Source organism: Anoplolepis gracilipes, unplaced genomic scaffold (genome assembly GCF_047496725.1).
Source record: "Anoplolepis gracilipes unplaced genomic scaffold, ASM4749672v1 Contig19, whole genome shotgun sequence".
Lineage (NCBI taxonomy): Eukaryota > Metazoa > Arthropoda > Insecta > Hymenoptera > Formicidae > Anoplolepis > Anoplolepis gracilipes.
The window spans coordinates 1,469,154-1,476,539 of NW_027328667.1; the positions used below are offsets into that span (position 1 = coordinate 1,469,154).

General features: G+C 32.4%; 2 pseudogenes; both read right to left on the minus strand.

The window, feature by feature from the left end:
• Positions 1–1,219: 1,219 nt before the first annotated feature.
• Positions 1,220–1,899, minus strand: LOC140675501 (uncharacterized; annotated as a pseudogene).
• Positions 1,900–2,858: 959 nt separating this feature from the next.
• LOC140675591 (uncharacterized) lies at positions 2,859–6,500 on the minus strand (annotated as a pseudogene).
• Positions 6,501–7,386: the final 886 nt, after the last annotated feature.

Sequence of the window (7,386 nt, forward strand, 5' to 3'; positions counted from 1 at the left end):
AAATCAGACGGAACTGGGGAGTGGGAGTAGATGAAGATTTGACAATGGAGGAGAGGAAGATGAGATGGAGGATCAGGGAGACAGTGAGAAGAGAGAGAGCGAGAGGCAGGAGAGTGGTAACAACAAGCAGGGAATTGAGAGTGGATGGGAAGAAGTGGAGATGGATAGAAGAAAAGAGAAGAGATGGGAGGTAGAAAATGGAGAGGAGAGAAAGATGGGAAGGGGAGAGAAGAAGAGGACGATTAGGAGAGAGGTAGAAGGAGAGAAGAAGAGGATGACTGAGGGAAAGGGACGAAGAAAAGGGCGGAGGGAAGAGAGGGGAATAGCTTAGCCTGGAGGAAAGAAAGGAGGGTGAAAACTCGAAGAGAGGAGAGAAGATGAACAAAGGGAGACAAGAGATAGAGAGAACAGAGAGAGAGAAAGAGGAGAGAGAAGAGAGAAAAGGGAGAACAAGAGGAACAGGAAAGAGGGAGGGGAGTAGGGGGAGATGGGAGTGAGAAGGGAGGTTGTGAGGGAGGGAGAGGGAATTAGTATGTAAGGGCCGCAAAATGGTCAGGTTCGCGGGGGAGGGGAATGAGGAAGAGGGATGAGATGAGGGGGTGTACAAGGATGTATAATTGTATATGTTGTATATGTAATAATTGATGTTGTATTTTGGTGAGGAGTTTGTGAGGGGTTTGCTGGTCCCCTTGAAAATACCCCGGAAACCTACAAAACCCGGAATAAACCTATCTATCTAGTACAGAACAAGACAAGAACATATTAATATTATTAAATATTGAGAACAAGACAACATAAAAACTTATATATAAGGGGGGACCATTTTAATCCATCCAGTCGAATATCTCGAAAACCAAGCCCGGGAGAGAAAAATGTTTCAGACAAAAGTTGTTTGGTTTCGAGGGGCCATAAGATGGTACCATTGGTTTGACCTTGAAGAATTATTTGAAGGTCACATGAAGGTTACCTCAATTTTTTTAAATGGCATTCCCTATTTTTTATTACATATTCTTGTAGCTGACCTCGAGAGCTTTCCAAAACACTATAATCAAATGTTTTTTCATTGAGTACTTTTCGAGTTATAAAGCTCCAAAGTTGCAGTTTGAAAAAATTCAAAATATCTCGTAAAATATTTACTTTCCGATAGTCTTATCTTACATGATCCAACCAGTGAAGGTAAGATCCGAGTATGATCCAACCAGTCAAGGTAAGATCTTCATCAAAGGAACTGTTCAAAATTATCTCCATTGGCTTGAATACATAATTTCAACCTATTTTCGAAGTGCCTGACCGTTTTGAATAAGATAGTTCGCGGTATATTTGCGCAAGCTACTCCTATTCTCTTTATCATATCTTCTCTAGTTGTAAGCGCATGCTTATAAACCATATTTTTAATATACCCCCATAAATAAAAATCAAGTGAAGTTAGATCAGGTGATCGTGGAGGTCATGCGATGGCCCCTCGTCGCCCAATCCATCTGCTATTGTATTCTCGATCTAGATAAGCTTTCACTATTGCCGCATAATGAGGTGGCGCCCCGTCCATTTGTATCCACATTCTTTGACGTGTATAAAATTCAACGTCTTCAAGCAATTGTGGTAAATGATCCCTGAGAAGTTCCAAAAAGTTACATTATTAACATTTCCTTCAAAGAAATAAGGACCAATCAAGAAACCATTTATAATACCATACCAAACATTCACATTCCAGCGATGTTGATTATCTTCTTGTATATGCCAATATGGGTTAACATCCGACCAATAATGGCAATTATGTCTATTCAATTCACCATTATTTTTGAACGTCGATTCATCAGAGAACATAACATAATAGAAGAAATTCGGATCAGCTCGGATCATCTGTTGTGCCCATTGACAAAATTGTACACGCAACGGCATATCTGCTTGAGTAAGAGCTTGTGCTAACGTGATATGGTAAGGATGGTACTTCATTTTCTTCAAAATTCTTAAGATCGTTGTTCTCGGGACACCAATTTCTCTAGCCATAATACGACTACTTGTATGAAGATTAAGATGAATGAATGCCAAGATAACGTGCAGACGAACATCATCTTCATCATATTCATGATGTGCTCTTTGACATTCTAAATGGCCTTGGCGAGCTCTTAGTTCGAGGTCCCGGATTGTAGTATGATTCGGATGTTGTTCTCTTTCGGGGTAACGATTCCGGTAAACTCGCGAAGCTTCATGATAATTTAGTTGACATTTTCCGAGAACAAGGAGAATATCAACAATCTCTGAGGGACGATAATCAGCCATGGGTATTGTCGGCAGACGTAAGCCTCTGATTGTGAGTAATAAAGTTTGATACTCCGATCAACAGGAAGAGATTTTCGTAATCAATTGATTCCTAAATAGTGACAAATAAATTTTCTGGTCGATATTTTCTTTGGAAACAATAGAGGGTATATTATTTCAAAAATAGACTATTTGAGATGAGTAGAACATCAAGAACAATCAAGGGATCAATCAGGTTTGTACTTCTGCGAACAGGATTTGTAGCAATCGTCTACATGGGCCGATTATCTGTGTGTGTGTAAATGTGGGATGTGTATTTATAAGTGTGTGTGAAGTATGTGTATGTGTGTATAGGTTATGTGTGAATGTATGCGGAATGTGTGTAGAGTGTTCGTGTGGTGTGTGTAAGAGCATGTGAAGTGTGTGTACATGCGTGTAGGTTAAGTCACATAACCTATGTGTGAGTGTGTGTGGAATATGTGTAGGGTGTGTGCAAGTGTATGCAAAGTGTGTGTATGTGCGCGTGTAGGGTATGGAGCATGTTCGAATTTTACCTTTACTGGCTGCATCATGCTCAGATCTTGCCTTCACTGGCTGGATCATGTTTCGGTCTTGCCTTGACCGATTAGATCATGTCCAAATCTTGCCTTGACTAGTTGAATCATGTAAGATAAGACTATCGGAAAGTGAATATTTTACGAGATATTTTGAATTTTTTCAAACTGCAACTTTGGAGGTTTATAACTCGAAAAATACTTAATGAAGAAACATTTGATTATAATGTTTTGGAAAGCTCTCGAGGTCAGCTACAAGAATATGTAATGAAAAATAGGGGATGCCATTTAAAAAAATTGAGGTGACCTTCATGTGACCTTCAAATAATTCTTCAAGGTCAAATCAATGGTACTATCTTATGGTCCCCTCGAAACCAAACAACTTTTGTCTGAAACATTTTTCTCTCCCGGGCTTGGTTTTCGAGATATTCGACTGGATGGATTAAAATGGTCCACTCTGTATATATATTTTTTTTCTTTTTTTATATTGCATAAACTCTTATAATATTTGTGTAATATTATTATATATTATTATATGATATCTTATGTGTAATTAAAAAAAAAATAACTTCTTTAATATATAAATAGAATAAAATATCTAGAGTTTGCAAATATAACATAAATAAAACAGATAAAGCCATAATAAATAAGATATCTAAAGTTCAGGACTTTTTGTTAGTTTATACTTCTTATTTATAGCCTCTAAATCAGAATGTTTTAATGTAAAAGGTCCGGTTCCGACTAATTCAATTGGGCCGTAGAAAATAAATTTCGTTTCAACAAACGTCACATCTTCATCGCGTGGCCAAATAAAACAGTCAAGCTCAGATTTTAAAAATTTCATTTTAACTTGATCTTTACACTGATCAACAACCCGGCCAATATAGTAGTTATCATCATAAAAAACAGCATAATATTTTTCTAATAATATTTCAAGTATCGTATTAGGATCATTTTCAAGGAAACATTCCTCATTACACATTTGATCTTCTTTAGAAGAATTGGAAATTTGAAGATATTTTTGCTTCTTTTTAAGCTGCATCTTTGTACAGTTTTTTCTTTTTTTATTTGCGTTATTAAATGTGATAAATTTTCGTAATCTATCCGTACTTATTTTACCTTTATTATCATCAAGAAGCCAACAATAAGAAGATTTTTTTAACAATCATTATTTTATTATTTACTTTAATTTCTACGAAAGGCGAGTTTTCCATTATCGATTTCCGTGATATTTGTTTTGAAAAATCTTTCAATTCTAAACTCTCTAATTTGAAATCAGAATTATCAAATAAAATTGAACTAGAAGCACAAATGTCTACATCTTCGAAATTTGTGTTTTTAGAGTTTCTAATGCAATCGTTATCGATATCATGTTCTATATCATCAAATATACAATTATTGTCTAAATTTCGCAAAAAAATATCAACAAATTTCCAATCTGTATCAACTGTAATTTTCATACCTAATTTTTCAGCACTTTTAATAACATTTTTCAGAGCCTTCTCGACAAATTTTGTGATATTTAAATTTTCTATATCTTCATATGTAAGAACATAAGAGTTTCAAACTGTTTGTTTTCTCTGAGAAATATAAATATTTTCGAAAGATCATTCATTATAGAATTTATCTGTTTCAATACGATTAATTAAATCCTTAATACTGAAATTAATCACAGTAGAATAAGTGGAAATCATAGATCGAGTTATCCGAAAAAGCTTTTCACACATTTGACTACTAAATATTGTCGAACGAAACATTTCAGGCGTTAAAGTTTGCTTATTATTTTTAAATAATGTAATTAGTTTTATCAAATTATAAGCATTTAATTTTATACACAGGTAACAATTGTTAGTTAAAAAATTATCTTTTATAGTATATTGTTTATTTTTTTTATCCATGCTCGCCATATTCTTAAAAAGAAGACTAACAAGGGAACTGTCGGAAGTGTCCATCACTGATTTTAATGAGCTTTGGATATGTTGTAGAACATAAAAAAATATTAGACCCATATTTTTTTTAGCGGCGTATCTCAACGTTTAGAGGTTGAAATAATCCCTCGAAGAATAACGAATTTTTCGTTTTTAGCGAATATCTTTGAAATTATAGGACATATGATACACTCGTACCACATATAATACACTCGATCACTTAAAAATGTAGAATCATTTAAGAAAGATAATATTATATAATTCATTATTTAAAGATATTCTTGAGCGGTTTAAATAAGCAATTGTACCGTCAGTATTAGCGATTTGTTTTAATTGACTTATTACACGTGAAGAACACATCTTTTCCCCTGCAGAGTAATTCATTTTGTCTTCTCCTTTTAAATCATAAGAGGTTAGAAGATGTTTATCTTTCGAAACATTTTTCACCAAATAGTGCAGATGATCTACAGTGGCCAAATAATTTCCCATTTGAAGTATTATCCCTTCTTTCAAAAATCTCGTTCGCATTTTAGTTATAATATGCGTTGTATCTTGTATATAACATTCTTCTACTTTAGTCATGTCTATTTGAAACCAAGGCCACGTTTTGCTCCATGGGAATGTTTGATTGCTTATAATTGGTAAACTATTATTAAGACGCATTCCTTTTAACAAACGAGTATCACCATTAGACGAAAAACCTGCAATAGTTATATCAAATCTTTTTGCTTCTTTTTTTTATAAAAGTCCACCGCTCAAGAATATCTTTTGCATCAAATTTATTATCTGTGCTGAACAGAGATAAGCAATATGCAGGGACATTGCAAGATAAAGATTGAGCCATTATTACATATGCATATGTAGCTTTAGTACCAATTTTTAAAAAATTTCGTATAGCTTCTGCAGATGTAGCAACATATTTATTTTGATCAGATAAACCATTTTTTAAAGGTAAAACAAATCCAAACACTTTATTTGAACGAGAATCATAATCAATTTTTCCCATAATGCGTGTAGCATCTTCGGCAATCCAGATAACCTTTGAAGCATATTTTTCCTTTAATACTGCACTAAACCATTAAAATCTATCTTACGTTCCTCAGTATACTGACATTTATCATGTGAATATTTAAAGTACTTATAGAAGGTAATGCGTTTGGTAAATTTGCGTGTAATGTTTCATATAGTAACTTTCCCCCTACATAATAGAGATAGATACTAAATTTTTTTGTAATTTTATCATAAGAATTTCTGTTTGCGTTTGCCGAATTTTTTAATGATGTATCTAACAATAAGAGTTCCTTCAAAAAATTATTTATAACTATTTCATTATCTTTAATAGCAGAATCTATTTCTAAGTTTTTTATTTTAGATAAAAGATTTTCCGTTACTTCAGAATTATGGCATATAATTTTGGAAATTTTTTCAGCCAAAATAAAATAATCTGCTATTAAATTTTGATTAGGACTTAATTTTTCTCGAGCTCTCTTTAATCTTTCAGATCTTTGATATTTCATACGTTTCCATTTATTACATTGACTAGCATTTACCTTAACATTAGGATAAGTATGACTATTAGAATCAATATTGGATCAACAACGTAACTAGAATTGGAAATAGAGCAGTCATTATCATACTCTTCATTAATTTTTTGCAAGTCTATGATTCGATTTTTTTGTACTACATCTTCTACTGTATCTATTACATTTACTGTATCAAAAATAATTTTTGCTTGATCTATGACTTCCACTACATTCATAACTTTGCTTGATCAATGACTTTCATTACATTCATAATTTCTGCTGTGTCTTCCTCATTATTTACATGTTAACTAGTCTTTTCTATTTTTTTTTGTATTTACTCAATATTGTGATCTATTTTCGCGTTTGAAAACTCCGGTGCTTTTGATACATTTTGATAATGAGTAATACGACTTTTTTCATTAACAAATTTAGTTGCAGATGAATTTGTGTTTTGAATATGTTTTTTGAGTAAATACATTTGAAAATTAGAATAAATTCAACGTTTTGATTTTGAATCTCGTTTAGAAAATTGAGATATATTATAACTTACATCACAAAAGCATTTTATAATACAATTTAATTCACCTGCATCTAAGTTTGTTTTTATACTTATATTATTGAATGATTTTTTTAAAGTTTTCCATCCATCTTTAGTTACTTTTCCTTGTGCCCAAGAAGTAATTGTTTTTCTTATTCGTGTATTTTCTTCCAAAGTTATGGATTCAGATGATTCTTCAAATGTTAATAAATCATTCATTATCTCTTCACTTACTATATAGAAGATGATGTACTTGCTTTATTTGAGTTCAATTGATGCAATATTTGACTCTTTTTATTGTTACACTTAGTTTTTTCAGTTGGCTTTCCTTTTGTTCTATTCATCTTTTCTAAAATATCTTTATGTGATAATTTTTTTTATAATATTCACAAAAAAGAGCTATCATGCGTTTATATCCAGGTACTATTTCAAATAGAGAAGGATTTTTCCAGTACAAGCCATAATATTTTGGTAGATCTTCTTTATCTATAATTTTATGTAAATCATTTTTTGCAAATGATATCATGTCTCTGATATCAGAATCATTTATATTAGATATAATGATCTCATTCTCAAATCCACTA